At 39.6% G+C, this 17,601-nt stretch overlaps 1 protein-coding gene across 1 annotated transcript in view; it reads left to right on the top strand.

The window, feature by feature from the left end:
* The window catches only part of LOC137250407 (uncharacterized), a 686,265-nt gene that overhangs the window by 495,323 nt on the left and 173,341 nt on the right, over positions 1-17,601 (top strand). Inside the window, exon 3 of the mRNA XM_067783140.1 lies at positions 3,889-3,943. The gene's annotated coding sequence lies outside the window, so the exon portion shown is untranslated. The remainder of the gene's footprint in view (positions 1-3,888; positions 3,944-17,601) is intronic.

Here is a 17,601-nt window from a genome sequence, read left to right as displayed (position 1 = left end):
TCGTCCAAAATTTTACTAATTTTCTATTCTGCGTCATAAGGTCAGCCCACCTACCAAGTTTAATCGCTTTATCCGTGTTTTGTAATGAATTATGGCACTTTTTCGGTTTTTTGAAAATTTCGATATCGGAAAGTGGACGTGGCCCGATTTCGTTCATTTAAATAAATAGCGATCCGAGATGAGTGCCCAGGAACTTACATACGAAATTTCATTAATAAATAAAATTTACTCAAGTTATCGTGTTTGCGGACGGACGGACATAGCTAAATGAATTTCTTTTTTCGCCCAGATCATTTTGATATATAGAAGTCTATATCTATCTCGATTAGTTTATGTCGTTATGTGGTACCGTTATGCGAACAAAATTAATATACTCTGTGGGCTCTGCTCAGCTGAGTATAAAGAGAGATTGGCTAGAACGCAAAACGTAAGTAACTTCATGCATATGAGGGCACAACGAGCACTATGAAGATGGCATGAGCTCAGAAAAGTAAAGGAGTTAAAGAGCAAATCAAACGGAACTTTTCTGAACTCATCTAGGCACTGTTGTATACATGGAATAAAGCGGATTTCGAAAAAGGAAAATTTAATAGTATAGCCCGAACCAAACTCTACCTCAAGAAGCTTCATATGAAAACACTTCTTGATATTCAAGCGTTGTTGTTGCCATAGTCCTTTGCCGGATATAGATCCGGTACGTTCCGGTAACAACCACAACTAATTTACTAGTGGGACCATCTCGGGAAACATTTACTATGGCGCATTGAATCTTCTAGGCCATACCGTCCGTACATCCACTAATTCCATGAGCAATTTAGTATCGCCAGAGCCTCGCCTGCTTAATATGTGTATGATACATTCATTTTGTAACAGGATCCCCTTCGCGTAGGTGAAGTAGACCATTGTGTTGCTGAATCTCTGAACTGCGCTTATCAGCCCCTGGAATCCCTTAGTCTTGAATTCAGCGTAGTTTGTTCTTGATGCTCCATTCACGTAAGTTATTAACACAATTTTGAAAAAGAGCAGCATGACAAGCTCTCAATGGTTCTGAACACTTTTAGTTAGCTTTAGTCACCAATGTATCTAAATCAATATGTGTGTGATGCAGTGGAATACTCTGAATACTGAAAGCATGTTTGAAAGTTTGGTTCACAGCGAACAGACGCAAAAACTTTTTTAACAAAAACAAGTAAGGGAGGTTAAGTTCGGGTGTAACCGAACATTACATACTCAGTTGAGAGCTATGGTGACAACATAAGGGAAAATAACCGTGTAGTAAAATGAACCTAGGGTAACCCTGGAATGTGTTTGTATGAGATGTTTATCAAATGAAAGGTGTTAAAAGAGTATTTTATGAGGGAGTGGGCAATAGTTCTATAGATGGACGCCATTTAGGGATATCGCCATGAAGGTTGACCAGGGGTGACTCTAGAATGTGTTTGTACGATATGGGTATCAAATTAAAGGTAATAATGAGGGGTTTAAAAGGGAGTGGTGGTAGTTGTATAGGTGGTCGCCTTTTCGAGATATCGGCATAAAGGTGGAACAGGGGTGACGCTAGAATGCGTTTGTACAATATGGGTATCAAACGAAAGGTGTTAGTGAGTATTTTAAAAGGACGTGGGGCTTAGTTCTATAGGTGGGCGCCTTTTCGAGATATCGCCACAAAGGTGGGCCAGGGGTGACTATAGAATGTGTTTGTACAATATGGGTATCAAACGAAAGGTGTTAATGAGTATTTTAAAAGGGCGTGGGGCTCAGTTCTATACGTGGACGCCTTTTCGAGATATCGCCATAAAGGTGGAGCAGGGGTGACTCTAGAAAATGTTTGTACGATATGGGTATCAAATTAAAGGTATTAGTGAGGGTTTTAAAAGGGAGTGGGCCTTAGTTCTATAGGTGGACGCCTTTTCGGGATATCGCCATAAAGGTGGACCAGGAGTGACTCTAGAATGCGTTTGTACAATATGGGTATCAAACGAAAGGTGTTAATGAGTATTTCAAAAGGGCGTGGGGCGTAGTTCTATAGGTGGGTGCCTTTTCGAGATATCGCCATAAAGGTGGACCAGGAGTGACTCTAGAATGTGTTTGTACGATATCGGTATCAAATTAAAGGTATTAATGAGGGTTTTAAAAGGGAGTGGTGGTAGTTGTATAGGTGGTCGCCTTTTCGAGATATCGCCATAAAGGTGGACCAGGGGTGACTCTAGAAACTGTTTGTACAATATGGGTATCAAATGAAAGGTGTTAATGAGTATTTTAAAAGGGAGTGGGACTTAGTTCTATAGGTGGACGCCTTTTCGATATATCGCCATAAATGTGGACCAGGGGTGACTATATAATGTGTTTGTACGATATGGGTATCAAACTAGAGGTATTAATGAGGCTTTTAAAAGGGAGTGGTGGTAGTTGCATATGTGAAGGCGTTTTCCAGATATCGACCAAAATGTGGACCAGGGTGACCCAGAACATCATCTGTTGGATACCGCTAATTTAATTATATATATAATATTAAGAACAGTATTCCTGCCAAGATTTCAAGGGCTTTTTATTTCGCCCTGCAGAACTTTTTCATTTCATTCTACTTAATATGGTAGGTGTCACACCAATTTTACAAAGTTTTTTTCTAAATTTATATTTTGCGTCAATAAACCAATCCAAATACCATGTTTCATCCCTTTTTTCGCATTTGGTATAGAATTATGGCATTTTTTTCGTTTTTGGTAATTTTCGATATCGAAAAAGTGGGCGTGGTCATAGTCGGATTTCGGCCATTTTTTATATCAATATAAAGTGAGTTCAGATATGTACGTAAACTGAGCTTAGTAAAGATATATCGATTTTTGCTCAAGTTATCGTGTTAACAGCCGAGCGGAAGGACAGACGGTCGACTGTGTATAAAACTGGGCGTGGCTTCAACCGATTTCGCCCTTTTTCACAGAAATAAGTTATCGTCCTAGAATCTAAGCCCCTACCAAATTTCACAAAGATTGGTATATTTTTGTTCGACTTATGGCATTAAAAGTATCCTAGACAAATCAAATGAAAAAGGGCGGAGCCACGCCCATTTTGAAATTTTCTTTTATTTTTGCATTTTGTTGCACTATATCATTACTGGAGTTCAATGTTGACATAATTTACTTATATACTGTAAAGATATTAAATTTTTTGTTAAAATTTGACTTAAAAAAATTTTTTTTTAAAAGTGGGCGTGGTCGTCCTCCGATTTTGCTAATTTTTATTAAGCATACATATAGTAATAGGAGTAACGTTCGTGCCAAATTTCATCATGATGTCTTCAATGACTGCCAAATTACAGCTTGCAAAACTTCTAAATTACCTTCTTTTAAAAGTGGGCGGTGCTACGCCCATTGTCCAAAATTTTACTAATTTTCTATTCTGCGTCATCAGCTCAACTCACCTACCAAGTTTTATCGCTTTATCGGTCTTTGGTAATGAATTATCGCACTTTTTCGGTTTTTCGAAATTTTCGATATCGAAAAAGTGGGTGTGGTTATAGTCCGATATTGTTCTTTTTAAATAGCGATCTGAGATGAGTGCTCATGAACCTACATACCAAATTTCATCAAGATACCTGAAAATTTACTGAAGTTACCATGTTAACGGACAGACGGACGGACGGACGGACGCACGCACGGACATGGCTCAATCAAATTTTTTTTCGATCCTGATGATTTTGATAAATGGAAGTCTATATCTATCTCGATTCCTTTATACCTGTACAACCAACCGTTATCCAATCAAAGTTAATATACTCTGTGAGCTCTGCTCAACTGAGTATAAAAATGATTTTTGGCTTAGAAAAATTTCTAATGTACAAATAGTCATATTAACTATTAATAAGGTAAATATTTTTCCTCTTTTCAGGTACGCGCAAAATTGTTTTGTTCCGATCTTCAGCGTCATAACATCTTTTTTGCAGGTACTATTTTACATCTGATATCGTGAAAGTTCTTAATCTCTATCACTTTCTCTGTCCCTCTGCTTTTCACTCTCTGTGTCCCTTCCCCTTTCCGTTTTTCCCTTCTTCTCTTCCTCCCCCTCCTGCTCGTCTCCCTCCTCTCCTTCTGCTATTTCATCGCACTCTCCATCTCCATCTCTCTTTCCCTATTCCTTTTCCTTTCCCTACCACTCTCCCTACTCCTCTACCTCCCACTCCACTCTAATTCTCCCTCAATTTCTACCTCTATATATATTAAGCTGGGTTGATTTGCATGGCTGAAAGTTAACCCATATCGCGCCATCGATTTTTCGATACGTTTTGGGCTCAGGAAAAAAAAGTTCCACTAAGCATACCCAAAAATATTATTCTCGAGCCTGCAAAATTTGAGTTTTTTCACTTTTTTCTTTGATTTTTAAGATTTTTTTCATGACCTACTTAAACAATTTTCATTTGATTTTAAAATTTTCATGTATACCCTGTCCGACTCAAAATTGTCCGTTAAAAACTTTGGCGATAACAGTTTTTTGAAAAAAAAAAAAATTTTTTTTTGAGTTTTGAGGCCATTTTTTTTAAGGGTTTTTTCAGAAACGTGCAAGAGTGTTGCCGATGAAAACGAGTTTGTCTCATAGTTCCTATCCCACTTAAAATTATGCAATAACAAGTAAGGAAGGCTAAGTTCGGGTGTAACCGAACATTACATACTCAGTTGAGAGCTTTGGAGACAAAATAAGGGAAAATCACCTCGTAGTAAAATGAGCCTAGGGTAACCCTGGAATGTATTTGTATGACATGTGTATCAAATGGAAGGTGTTCAATAGTATTTTAAGAGGGAGTGGGCCATAGTTCTATAGATGGACGCCATTTAGGGATATCTTCATAACGGTGGACCAGGGCTGACACTAGAATTTGTTTGTACGATATGGGTATCAAATGAAAGGTGTTAATGAGTATTTTAAAAAGCGTGAACCTTAGTTCTATAGGTGGACGCCTTTTCGAGATATCGCCATAAAGGTGGACCAGGGGTGACTCTAGAATTTGTTTCTACGATATGGGTATCAAATGAAAAGTGTTAATGAGTATTTTAAAAGGGAGTGGGCCTTAGTTCTATAGGAGGACGCCTTTTCGAGATATCGCCATAAAGGTGGACCAGGGGGGTGACTCTAGAATGCGTTTGTACAATATGGGTATCAAATGAAAGGTGTTAATGAGTATTTTAAAAGGGCGTGGGCCTTAGTTCTATAGGTGGACGCCTTTTCGAGATATCGCCATAAAGGTGGACCAGGGGTGACTCTAGAATTTGTTTGTACGATATGGGTATCAAACGAAAAGTGTGAATGAGTATTTTAAAAGGGAGTGGGCCTTAGTTCTATAGGAGGACGCCTTTTCGAGATATCGCCATAAAGGTGGACCAGGGATGACTCTAGAATTTGTTTGTACGATATGGGTATCAAATGAAAGGTGTTAATGAGTATTTTAAAAGAGCGTGGGACTTAGTTCTATAGGTGGACGCCTTTTCGAAATATCGCCATAAAGGTGGACCAGGGGTGACTCTAGAATTTGTTTGTACGATATGGGTATCATTTGCTTCTGTTCTCTTTAAGTATTACGCTTGGCTGATGAAATTTCTTCTGTAGCTGAGCAGTCTCAGATCGTGACGCTTGACAAACCGCTGCCCATCAAAGCCTCGGCAAAATAAAAAAAAAAAAAAAAAAAAAGTTATTATATATATATATAAATCGATCGCGTGAACAGGATTAGCCTGGTTTCATTGGGCCACTTGAGTGCAGCGCGCTGCCACAACGTCCATTAAAAAAAAAAAAAAAAAAAAAAAAAAATGAAAAGTGTTAGTGAGTATTTTAAAAGGGAGTGGGCCTTAGTTCTATAGGTGGACGCCTTTTCGAGATATCGCCATAAAGGTGGACCAGGGGTGACTCTAGAATTTGTTTGTACAATATGGGTATCAAATGAAAGGTGTTAATGAGTATTTTAAAAGGGCGTGGGCATTAGTTCTATAGGTGGACGCCTTTTCGAGACATTGCCATAAAGGTGGACCAGGGGTGACTCTAGAATGCGTTTGTACGATATGGGTATCAAATGAAAAGTGTTAATGAGTATTTTAAAAGGGAGTGGGCCTTAGTTCTATAGGTGGACGCCTTTTCGAGATATCGCCATAAAGGTGGACCAGGGGTGACTCTAGAATTTGTTTGTACAATATGGGTATCAAATGAAAGGTGTTAATGAGTATTTTAAAAGGGCGTGGGCCTTAGTTCTATAGGTGGACGCCTTTTCGAGATATCGCCATAAAGGTGGACCAGGGGTGACTCTAGAATTTGTGTGTACGATATGGGTATCAAATGAAAAGTGTTAATGAGTATTTTAAAAGGGAGTGGGCCTTAGTTCTATAGGTGGACGCCTTTTCGAGATATCGCCATAAAGGTGGACCAGGGGTGACTCTAGAATTTGTTTGTACAATATGGGTATCAAATGAAAGGTGTTAATGAGTATTTTAAAAGGGCGTGGGCCTTAGTTCTATAGGTGGACGCCATTTCGAGATATCGCCATAAAGGTGGACCAGGGGTGACTCTAGAATTTGTGTGTACGATATGGGTATCAAATGAAAAGTGTTAATGAGTATTTTAAAAGGGAGTGGGTCTTAGTTCTATAGGTGGACGCCTTTTCGAAATATTGCCATAAAGGTGGACCAGGGATGACTCTAGAATGCGTTTGTACAATATGGGTATCAAATGAAAGGTGTTAATGAGTATTTTAAAAGAGCGTGGGATTTAGTGCTATAGGTGGACGCCTTTTCGAAATATCGCCACAAAGGTGGACCAGGGGTGACTCTAGAATTTGTTTGTACGATATGGGTATCAAATGAAAAGTGTTAATGAGTATTTTAAAAGGGAGTGGGCCTTAGTTCTATAGGTGGACGCCTTTTCGAGATATCGCCATAAAAATGGACCAGGGGTGACTCTAGAATTTGTTTGTACAATATGGGTATCAAATGAAAGGTGTTAATAAGTATTTTAAAAGGGCGTGGGCCTTAGTTCTATAGGTGGACGCCTTTTCGAGATATCGCCATAAAGGTGGACCAGGGGTGACTCTAGAATTTGTTTGTACGATATGGGTATAAAATGAAAAGTGTTAATGAGTATCTTAAAAGGGAGTGGGCCTTAGTTCTATAGGTGGACGCCTTTTCGAGATATTGCCATAAAGGTGGACCAGCGGTGACTCTAGAATGCGTTTGTACAATATGGGTATCAAATGAAAGGTGTTAATGAGTATTTTAAAAGGGCGTGGGCCTTAGTTCTATAGGTGGACGCCTTTTCGAGATATCGCCATAAAGGTGGACCAGGGGTGACTCTAGAATTTGTGTGTACGATATGGGTATCAAATGAGAAGTGTTAATGAGTATTTTAAAAGGGAGTGGGCCTTAGTTCTATAGGTGGACGCCTTTTCGAGATATTGCCATAAAGGTGGACCATCGGTGACTCTAGAATGCGTTTGTACAATATGGGTATCAAATGAAAGGTGTTAATGAGTATTTTAAAAGGGCGTGCGCCTTAGTTCTATAGGTGGACGCCTTTTCGAGATATTACCATAAAGGTAGACCAGGGGTGACTCTAGAATGCGTTTGTACAATATGGGTATCAAATTAAAGGCGTTAATGAGTATTTTAAAAGGGCGTGGGCCTTAGTTCTATAGGTGGACGGCTTTTCAAGATATCGCCAAAAAGGTGGACCATGGGGTGACTCTAGAATTTGTTTGTACGATATGGGTATCAAATAAAAAGTGTTAATGAGTATTTTAAAAGGGAGTGGGCCTTAGTTCTATAGGTGGACACCTTTTCGAGATATTGCCATAAAGGTGGACCAGGGGTGAATCTAGAATGCCTTTGTACAATATGGGTATCAAATGAAAGGTGTTAAAAAGTATTTTAAAAGGGCGTGGGCCTCAGTTCTATAGGTGGACGCCTTTTCGAGATATTGCCATAAAGGTGGACCAGGGGTGACTCTAGAATGCCTTTGTACAATATGGGTATCAAATGAAAGGTGTTAAAGAGTATTTTAAAAGGGCGTGGGCCTCAGTTCTATAGGTGGACGCCTTTTCGAGATATTGCCATAAAAGTGGACCAGGGGTGACTCTACAATGCGTTTGTACAATATGGGTATGAAATGAAAGGTGTTAATGAGTATTTTAAAAGGGCGTGGGCCTTAGTTCTATAGGTGGACGACTTTTCGAGATATCGCCATAAAGGTGGACCAGGGGTGACTCTAGAATTTGTGCGTACGATATGGGTATCAAATGAAAAGTGTTAATGAGTGTTTTAAAGGGGAGTGGGCCTTAGTTCTATAGGTGGACACCTTTTCGAGATATTGCCATAAAGGTGGACCAGGGGTGACTCTAGAATGCCTTTGTACAATATGGGTATCAAATGAAAGGTGTTAAAGAGTATTTTAAAAGGGCGTGGGCCTCAGTTCTATAGGTGGACGCCTTTTCGAGATATTGCCATAAAGGTGGACCAGGGGTGACTCTACAATGCGTTTGTACAATATGGGTATCAAACGAAAGGTGTTGATGAGTATTTTAAAAGGGAATGGGGCATAGTTCTATGGGTGGACGCCTTTTTCGGGATATCGCCATAAACGTGGACCAGGGAGGACTCTAGAATTTGTGTGTACGATATGGGTATCAAATGAAAAGTGTTAATGAGTATTTTAAAAGGGAGTGGGCCTTAGTTCTATAGGTGGACACCTTTTCGAGATATTGCCATAAAGGTGGACCAGGGGTGACTCTAGAATGCCTTTGTACAATATGGGTATCAAATGAAAGGTGTTAATGAGTATTTTAAAAGGGCGTGGGCCTTAGTTCTATAGGTGGACGCCTTTTCGAGATATCGCCATAAAGGTGGACCAGGGGTGACTCTAGAATTTGTGTGTACGATATGGGTATCAAATGAAAAGTGTTAATGAGTATTTTAAAAGGGAGTGGGCCTTAGTTCTATAGGTGGACGCCTTTTCGAGATATTGCCATAAAGGTGGACCATCGGTGACTCTAGAATGCGTTTGTACAATATGGGTATCAAATGAAAGGTGTTAATGAGTATTTTAAAAGGGCGTGGGCCTTAGTTCTATAGGTGGACGCCTTTTCGAGATATCGCCATAAAGGTGGACCAGGGGTGACTCTAGAATTTGTGTGTACGATATGGGTATCAAATGAAAAGTGTTAATGAGTATTTTAAAAGGGAGTGGGCCTTAGTTCTATAGGTGGACACCTTTTCGAGATATTGCCATAAAGGTGGACCAGGGGTGACTCTAGAATGCCTTTGTACAATATGGGTATGAAATGAAAGGTGTTAATGAGTATTTTAAAAGGGCGTGGGCCTTAGTTCTATAGGTGGACGCCTTTTCGAGATATCGCCATAAAGGTGGACCAGGGGTGACTCTAGAATTTGTGTGTACGATATGGGTATCAAATGAAAAGTGTTAATGAGTATTTTAAAAGGGAGTAGGCCTTAGTTCTATAGGTGGACGCCTTTTCGAGATATTGCCATAAAGGTGGACCATCGGTGACTCTAGAATGCGTTTGTACAATATGGGTATCAAATGAAAGGTGTTAATGAGTATTTTAAAAGGGCGTGGGCCTTAGTTCTATAGGTGGACGCCTTTTCGAGATATCGCCATAAAGGTGGACCAGGGGTGACTCTAGAATTTGTGTGTACGATATGGGTATTAAATGAAAAGTGTTAATGAGTATTTTAAAAGGGAGTGGGCCTTAGTTCTATAGGTGGACACCTTTTCGAGATATTGCCATAAAGGTGGACCAGGGGTGACTCTAGAATGCCTTTGTACAATATGGGTATCAAATGAAAGGTGTTAAAGAGTATTTTAAAAGGGCGTGGGCCTCAGTTCTATAGGTGGACGCCTTTTCGAGATATTGCCATAAAGGTGGACCAGGGCTGACTCTACAATGCGTTTGTACAATATGGGAATCAAACGAAAGGTGTTGATGAGTATTTTAAAAGGGAATGGGGCATAGTTCTATGGGTGGACGCCTTTTTCGGGATATCGCCATAAACGTGGACCAGGGGTGACTCTAGAATGCGTTTGTACAATATTGGTATCAAATGAAAGGTGTTAATGAGTATCTTAAAAGGGCGTGGGCCTTAGTTCTATAGGTGGACGCATTTTCGAGATATCGCCATAAAGGTGGACCAGGGGTGACTCTAGAATTTGTGTGTACGATATGGGTATCAAATGAAAAGTGTTAATGAGTATTTTAAAAGGGAGTGGGCCTTAGTTCTATAGGTGGACGCCTTTTCGAGATATTGCCATAAAGGTGGACCATCGGTGACTCTAGAATGCGTTTGTACAATATGGGTATCAAATGAAAGGTGTTAATGAGTATTTTAAAAGGGCGTGGGCCTTAGTTCTATAGGTGGACGCCTTTTCGAGATATTACCATAAAGGTAGACCAGGGGTGACTCTAGAATGCGTTTGTACAATATGGGTATCAAATGAAAGGCGTTAATGAGTATTTTAAAAGGGAGTGGGCCTTAGTTCTATAGGTGGACACCTTTTCGAGATATTGCCATAAAGGTGGACCAGGGGTGACTCTAGAATGTGTTTGTACAATATGGGTATCAAACGAAAGGTGTTAATGAGTATCTTAAAAGGGCGTGGGCCTTAGTTCTATAGGTGGACGCATTTTCGAGATATCGCCATAAAGGTGGACCAGGGGTGACTCTAGAATTTGTGTGTACGATATGGGTATCAAATGAAAAGTGTTAATGAGTATTTTAAAAGGGAGTGGGCCTTAGTTCTATAGGTGGACGCCTTTTCGAGATATTGCCATAAAGGTGGACCATCGGTGACTCTAGAATGCGTTTGTACAATATGGGTATCAAATGAAAGGCGTTAATGAGTATTTTAAAAGGGAGTGGGCCTTAGTTCTATAGGTGGACACCTTTTCGAGATATTGCCATAAAGGTGGACCAGGGGTGACTCTAGAATGTGTTTGTACAATATGGGTATCAAACGAAAGGTGTTAATGAGTATTTTAAAAGGGCGTGGGCCTTAGTTCTATAGGTGGACGCCTTTTCGAGATATTACCATAAAGGTAGACCAGGGGTGACTCTAGAATGCGTTTGTACAATATGGGTATCAAATGAAAGGTGTTAAAGAGTATTTTAAAAGGGAATGGGGCATAGTTCTATGGGTGGACGCCTTTTTCGGGATATCGCCATAAACGTGGACCAGGGGTGACTCTAGAATGCCTTTGTACAATATGGGTATCAAACGAAAGGTGTTGATGAGTATTTTAAAAGGGAATGGGGCATGGTTCTATGGGTGGACGCCTTTTTCGGGATATCGCCATAAACGTGGACCAGGGGTGACTCTAGAATTTGTGTGTACGATATGGGTATCAAATGAAAAGTGTTAATGAATATTTTAAAAGGGAGTGGGCCTTAGTTCTATAGGTGGACACCTTTTCGAGATATTGCCATAAAGGTGGACCAGGGGTGACTCTAGAATGGCTTTGTACAATATGGGTATCAAATGAAAGGTGTTAATGAGTATTTTAAAAGGGCGTGGGCCTTAGTTCTATAGGTGGACGCCTTTTCGAGATATCGCCATAAACGTGGACCAGGGGTGACTCTAGAATTTGTGTGTACGATATGGGTATCAAATGAAAAGTGTTAATGAGTATTTTAAAAGGGAGTGGGCCTTAGTTCTATAGGTGGACGCCTTTTTCGGGATATCGCCATAAACGTGGACCAGGGGTGACTCTAGAATTTGTGTGTACGATATGGGTATCAAATAAAAAGTGTTAATGAATATTTTAAAAGGGAGTGGGCCTTAGTTCTATAGGTGGACACCTTTTCGAGATATTGCCATAAAGGTGGACCAGGGGTGACTCTAGAATGCCTTTGTACAATATGGGTATCAAATGAAAGGTGTTAATGAGTATTTTAAAAGGGCGTGGGCCTTAGTTCTATAGGTGGACACCTTTTCGAGATATCGCCATAAACGTGGACCAGGGGTGACTCTAGAATTTGTGTGTACGATATGGGTATCAAATGAAAAGTGTTAATGAGTATTTTAAAAGGGAGTGGGCCTTAGTTCTATAGGTGGACGCCTTTTCGAGATATCGCCATAAAGGTGGACCAGGGGTGACTCTAGAATTTGTGTGTACGATATGGGTATCAAATGAAAAGTGTTAATGAGTATTTTAAAAGGGAGTGGGCCTTAGTTCTATAGGTGGACACCTTTTCGAGATATTGCCATAAAAGTGGACCAGGGGTGACTCTAGAATGCCTTTGTACAATATGGGTATCAAATGAAAGGTGTTAAAGAGTATTTTAAAAGGGCGTGGGCCTCAGTTCTATAGGTGGACGCCTTTTCGAGATATTGCCATAAAGGTGAACCAGGGGTGACTCTACAATGCGTTTGTACAATATGGGTATCAAATAAAAAGTGTTAATGAATATTTTAAAAGGGAGTGGGCCTTAGTTCTATAGGTGGACACCTTTTCGAGATATCGCCATAAACGTGGACCAGGGGTGACTCTAGAATTTGTGTGTACGATATGGGTATCAAATGAAAAGTGTTAATGAGTATTTTAAAAGGGAGTGGGCCTTAGTTCTATAGGTGGACGCCTTTTCGAGATATCGCCATAAACGTGGACCAGGGGTGACTCTAGAATTTGTGTGTACGATATGGGTATCAAATGAAAAGTGTTAATGAGTATTTTAAAAGGGAGTGGGCCTTAGTTCTATAGGTGGACACCTTTTCGAGATATTGCCATAAAAGTGGACCAGGGGTGACTCTAGAATGCCTTTGTACAATATGGGTATCAAATGAAAGGTGTTGATGAGTATTTTAAAAGGGAATGGGGCATAGTTCTATGGGTGGACGCCTTTTTCGGGATGTCGCCATAAACGTGGACCAGGGGTGACTCTAGAATGCGTTTGTACAATATTGGTATCAAATGAAAGGTGTTAATGAGTATCTTAAAAGGGCGTGGGCCTTAGTTCTATAGGTGGACGCCTTTTCGAGATATCGCCATAAAGGTGGACCAGGGGTGACTCTAGAATTTGTGTGTACGATATGGGTATCAAATGAAAAGTGGTAATGAGTATTTTAAAAGGGAGTGGGCCTTAGTTCTATAGGTGGACGCCTTTTCGAGATATTGCCATAAAGGTGGACCATCGGTGACTCTAGAATGCGTTTGTACAATATGGATATCAAATGAAAGGTGTTAATGAGTATTTTAAAAGGGCGTGGGCCTTAGTTCTATAGGTGGACGGCTTTTCAAGATATCGCCATAAAGGTGGACCAGAGGTGACTCTAGAATTTGTTTGTACGATACGGGTATCAAATAAAAAGTGTTAATGAGTATTTTAAAAGGGAGTGGGCCTTAGTTCTATAGGTGGACACGTTTTCGAGATATTGCCATAAGGGTGGACCAGAGGTGACTCTAGAATTTGTTTGTACGATATGGGTATCAAATAAAAAGTGTAAAGAGTATTTTAAAAGGGAGTGGGCCTTAGTTCTATAGGTGGACACCTTTTCGAGATATTGCCATAAAGGTGGACCAGGGGTGACTCTAGAATGCGTTTGTACAATATGGGTATCAAATGAAAGGTGTTAATGAGTATCTTAAAAGGGCGTGGGCCTTAGTTCTATAGGTGGACGCCTTTTCGAGATATTGCCATAAAGGTGGACCAGGGGTGACTCTAGAATGCGTTTGTACAATATTGGTATCAAATGAAAGGTGTTAGTGAGTATCTTAAAAGGGCGTGGGCCTTAGTTCTATAGGTGGACGCCTTTTCGAGATATTGCCATAAAGGTGGACCAGGGGTGACTCTAGAATGCTTTTGTACAATATGGGTATCAAACGAAAGGTGTTAATAAGTATTTTAAAAGGGAATTCGCCTTAGTTCTATTCGTGGACGCCTTTTCGAGATATCAAAATAAACGTGGACCAGGGGTGACTCTAGAATGCGTTTGTACAATATGGAATTCAAATGAAAGGTGTTAAAGAGTATTTTAAAAGGGCGTGGGCCTCAGTTCTATAGGTGGACGCCTTTTCGAGATATTGCCATAAAGGTGGACCAGGGGTGACTCTACAATGCGTTTGTACAATATGGGTATCAAACGAAAGGTGTTAATGAGTATCTTAAAAGGGCGTGGGCCTTAGTTCTATAGGTGGACGCCTTTTCGAGATATTGCCATAAAGGTGGACCAGGGGTGACTCTAGAATGCGTTTGTACAATATTGGTATCAAATGAAAGGTGTTAATGAGTATCTTAAAAGGGCGTGGGCCTTAGTTCTATAGGTGGACGCCTTTTCGAGATATTGCCATAAAGGTGGACCAGGGGTGATTCTACAATGCGTTTGTACAATATGGGTATCAAACGAAAGGTGTTAATGAGTATCTTAAAAGGGCGTGGGCCTTAGTTCTATAGGTGGACACCTTTTCGAGATATTGCCATAAGGGTGGACCAGGGGTGACTCTAGAATTTGTTTGTACGATATGGGTATCAAATAAAAAGTGTTAATGAGTATTTTAAAAGGGAGTGGGCCTTAGTTCTATAGGTGGACGCCTTTTCGAGATATTGCCATAAAGGTGGACCATCGGTGACTCTAGAATGCGTTTGTACAATATGGGTATCAAATGAAAGGTGTTAATGAGTATTTTAAAAGGGCGTGGGCCTTAGTTCTATAGGTGGACGGCTTTTCAAGATATCGCCATAAAGGTGGACCACGGGTGACTCTAGAATTTGTTTGTACGATACGGGTATTAAATAGAAAGTGTTAATGAGTATTTTAAAAGGGAGTGGGCCTTAGTTCTATAAGTGGACACCTTTTCGAGATATTGCCATAAGGGTGGACCAGGGGTGACTCTAGAATTTGTTTGTACGATATGGGTATCAAATAAAAAGTGTTAATGAGTATTTTAAAAGGGAGTGGGCCTTAGTTCTATAGGTGGACACCTTTTCGAGATATTGCCATAAAGGTGGACCAGGGGTGACTCTAGAATGCGTTTGTACAATATGGGTATCAAATGAAAGGTGTTAATGAGTATCTTAAAAGGGCGTGGGCCTTAGTTCTATAGGTGGACGCCTTTTCGAGATATTGCCATAAAGGTGGACCAGGGGTGACTCTAGAATGCGTTTGTACAATATTGGTATCAAATGAAAGGTGTTAATGAGTATCTTAAAAGGGCGTGGGCCTTAGTTCTATAGGTGGACGCCTTTTCGAGATATTGCCATAAACGTGGACCAGGGGTGACTCTAGAATGCTTTTGTACAATATGGGTATCAAACGAAAGGTGTTAATAAGTATTTTAAAAGGGAATTCGCCTTAGTTCTATTCGTGGACGCCTTTTCGAGATATCAAAATAAACGCGGACCAGGGGTGACTCTAGAATGCGTTTGTACAATATGGATATCAAATGAAAGGTGTTAATGAGTATTTTAATCGGGCGTGGGCCTTAGTTCTATAGGTGGACGCCTTTTCGAGATATTGCCATAAATGTGGACCAGGGGTGACTCTAGAATTTTTATGTACGATATGGGTATCAAATGAAAGGTGTTAATGAGTATTTTAAAAGGGAGTGGGCCTTAAATCTATAAGTGGACGCCTTTTCGAGATATCGCCATAAAGGTGGACCAGGGGTTACTCTATAAAGCGTTTGTACGATATGAGTATCAAATTAAAGGTATTAATGAGGGTTTTAAAAGGGAGTGGTGGTAGTTGTATATGTGAAGGCGTTTTCGAGATATCGACCAAAATGTGGCCCAGGGTGACCTAGAACATCATCTGTTGGATACCGCTAATTTATTTATATATGTAATACCTGTCAAGATTTTAAGGGTTTTATATTTCGCCCTGCATAACATTTTCATTTTCTTCTACTTAATATGGTAGGTGTCACAACCATTTTATAAAGTTTTTTCTAAAGTTATATTTCGCGTCAATAAACCAATCCAATTACCTCACCATGTTTCATCCCTTTTTTGATATTTGGTATATAATTATGGCATTTTTTGTCTTAGTCGGATTTCGGCCATTTTTTACACCAATACAAAGTAAGTTCAGATAAATACGTGAACTGAGTTTAGTAAAGATATATCGATTTTTGCTCAAGTTATCGTGTTAACAGCCGAGCGGAAGGATAGACGGTCGACTGTGTATAAAACTGGGCGTGGCTTCAACCGATTACGCCCGTTTTCACAGAAAACAGTTATCGTCCTAGAATCTAAGCCTCTACAAAATTTCACAAGGATTGGTAATGTTTTGTTCGACATATGGCATTAAAAGTATCCTAGACAAATTAAATGAAAAAGGGCGGAGCCACGCCATTTTGAAAATTTCTTTTAGTTTTGTATTTTGTTGCACCATACCATTACTGGAGTTCAATGTTGACATAATTTACTTATATACTGTAAAGATACTAACTTTTCTTTTAAAATTTGACTTAAAAAAAATTTTTTTTAAAAAAGTGGGCGTGGTCGTTCGACGATTTTGCTAATTTTTATTAAGCATACAAATAGTAATAAGAGTAACGTTCCTGCCAAATTTCATCATGATATCTTCAACGACTGCCAAATTACAGCTTGCAAAACTTCTAAATTACCTTCTTTTAAAAGTGGGCGGTGCCACGCCCGTTGTCCAAAATTTTACTAGTTTTCTATTCTGCGCCATAAGTTCAACTCAGCTGCCAAGTTTCATCGCTCTATCCGTATTTGGTAATGAGTTATCGCACTTTTTCGATTTTTTGAAATTTTCGATATCGAAAAAGTGGGCGTGGTTATAGTCCGATATCGTTCATTTTAAGTAGCCGTCTGAGGTGAGTGTCCAGGAACCTACATACCAAACTTCAGCAGGATACCTCAAAATTTACTCAAGTTATCGTGTTAACGGACAGACGGACGGACACGGCTCAATCGAATTTTTTTTCGATACTGATGATTTTGATATATGGAAGTCTATATCTATCTCGATTCCTTTATAACTGTACAACCAACCGTTTTCCAACCAAAGTTAATATACTCTGTGAGCTCTGCTCAACTGAGTATAAAAACTTTGGCATTAACCGTTTAAAAAAAAAATTTTTTTTTTGGTTTTTTAGACTTGTTTTGGTCGAAATCGATTTTTTTCATTTTTAAGGCTCCAAATCATTTTTTATGTATATGTTTCCGTTAGACCCACCAATAAGTATACCAAAATGATCAGGGGACGAGCTGAGTTGATTTAACCATGTACGTCTGTCCGTCTGTCCGTCCGTCCGTCCGTCTGTCTGTTTGTTTGAACGCAAACTAGTCCCTCAATTTTTGAGATATCTTGATGATCATTTAGGGATACTTATTGGTGGTTCTAACGAAAACATATACATAAAAGCCTTGAAAATGAAAAAAATCGATTTCGACCAAAACAAGTCCCAAAAACCAAAAAAAAAATTTTTAAAAAAAACTGTTAATGCCAACGTTTTTATCGCATAATTTTAAGTGGGATAAGAACTATAAGACAAAATCGTTTCCATCGGCAACACTTTGGCACGTTTCTGAAGAAACCCTTAAAAAAGAATGCGAAAAATAAATTTTTTCACCAAAACGCTCCTCAAAACCC

This window comes from Eurosta solidaginis, chromosome 4 (genome assembly GCF_040869045.1).
Source record: "Eurosta solidaginis isolate ZX-2024a chromosome 4, ASM4086904v1, whole genome shotgun sequence".
Taxonomy (NCBI): Eukaryota; Metazoa; Arthropoda; class Insecta; order Diptera; family Tephritidae; genus Eurosta; species Eurosta solidaginis.
The sequence above is the reverse complement of the archived record's forward strand: the minus strand, read 5'-3'. Positions and strand labels throughout refer to the sequence as shown.